Here is a 2132-nt window from a genome sequence, read left to right as displayed (position 1 = left end):
TTTGTTATTGTTTTCATGTCACACCCACTATTAATTAAAACGCGTTTGCGTTTTTTTACCGTTTAAAACGCGTTTTCCCATATGTTATTATATAATTCGGAAAAAAATGGAAATGGCAAAAGAATCCGTTTTAAACAGCCGTTTTAAACGCGTATCCGTTTTTTAAGGGTAAAATATGAATTTTATTAAAATAATTAATTATTAAAAAAAAAAAAAAAAAAAAAAAAACCTATTAGTAAAAGTGAAGAGTGAAGACAATATGGTACTTGGTTTTTTGTTTTTAACTTCCATACTATCTATAGGAAAAAAACCTCATCTTCTTATAGCCCATTGGGTAAGGAGAAGCTAAAGCTAGCAACATCTCATTTTCTTGTAGCCCATTGGGCTATTTTATCTTGGGACTCTTAGAGCTTTTGGAATATTAGATGCATATATACAAGTAATAATCTCTCAAATTGCATGAGTATACTACTGTTTTTTTGGTTTCGTTTTTTTGAAAACTACACGTTTAATATTGGTACCGTTCGTTTTCGTCCGTTTGTCATTCCCTGTTTTTTTTACCCTTTTTTTTATCGTACCGTTCATTGTTTTTATCTGTTTAAAACCTGTACCGTACGTTTCTATTTTTTTTCCCGTTCCCATTTTAACTAACAGTGGTCACACCTCGTTTCTGCTAAGATACTTGCAATGTAACTTCCGCTTAATCACACTTTAGGTATCTTAACCGAAACAGGATGTGACATTTAATTTTTCTTTTGTTGGGGTGTGAGGGAGAGAAGGTGGAGTGGAGGAATGATTAGGGTTAAATATAACGTACGTCTCATTATATATGAAATCTCAATCAAACACTAAGTACAAGGACAAGAGATACAATAAATCAATGATATTCAATCAGACTACAAAGATAACGGACAACTCAGTGTGCCAAAAGGATTCAAAAGTTGATGCGTAGCAAATGCAAAGGATCCCTTGATGGATGAAATGGAAATATCATAACTGCATTGAGATATTAATCAAGGCTCCACCTACACAATTTGGTTAGGTGGATCAGCCATGAAAGCTTATCAATATTACAATATTACAATATAACAATATAAAATAAGAAGAAACCACCCTTGGTCGGGAGGTTAGGTCTCTAAGTTGTTCATAATTCAGTACCTGAGGTAAAATCTATTTCATTGGGAGAAGGATATGGGGTGGGAGATTATAAAACAAAAAGTAAATGGGTATTTAGGGTTTCTTTGATGTAATTTTTTACACAGCGAGATGGATCAGGTAGCACTACATCCGCATGAACATCAATGAACAAAAAATTGCGGTAAATTTTCTTGGCAAGGTTCCACCCTCCAAATCCAAGGATAGCAATAGAAGTCTTTGGAGACACTCTCAATTGAAAGATACAGAAGAAAATATGGAAAGAGAGATAGAGCTCTTGAGATTAGATCAAAAGCTTAATTTATTGTGGCCAAACCTCTTACTTATAGAGTTCTAGCCAGTTAGGTTTCTTGTAAGATCAAACACCAAGAAATACAAAAATAAATAAACAATAGATCTACACAACACAGAAATTTAACGAGGTTCATACACCAGTGTGGTGTGCTACGTCCTCGTGCGAAGAAGAAGATGTTTCACTATGCAAAAGAGAGATTACACCCAAGTAGCGGCAAGAAAACTCGCCCTGAAACCCTAGCTTGAAAAAACCCTAAAATACAATGATTTTCTCAACAAGACAACAGTACATTATATACTCCAAGTCGCGGGTCAACCCATCGAGTCGCAATCGATCCGGTCGAACCATACTGTGGGGGCGTAGATCTCAGAAAACTTCCCATTCAGGTCGCCATCAAAATATGTCAGTACGGGTCAATCTTCAAAATGAGTCACGAATTCGAGACAAACTTAACAGTTCCTAACCCTAGTGGATCTATGATTACCCAAAGTGGGTGAACCACGAAAGAACCAGGTCAAGACCCGGTTTGACCTAATTCGATTAACAGGGATAATAAATTATCTTTGTAAGAAAAGAAAATCATGTATAGAATGGGGTCTGATCCACATGACAGTGGTTGTAAGAATTTTTTCTACACACTATAATTGCTAATAAGTAATAATTGCCACATGTTTCATAAAAA

The sequence above is a fragment of the Macadamia integrifolia genome, unplaced genomic scaffold (genome assembly GCF_013358625.1).
Source record: "Macadamia integrifolia cultivar HAES 741 unplaced genomic scaffold, SCU_Mint_v3 scaffold858, whole genome shotgun sequence".
Lineage (NCBI taxonomy): Eukaryota > Viridiplantae > Streptophyta > Magnoliopsida > Proteales > Proteaceae > Macadamia > Macadamia integrifolia.
This window is presented reverse-complemented; position numbering follows the sequence as displayed.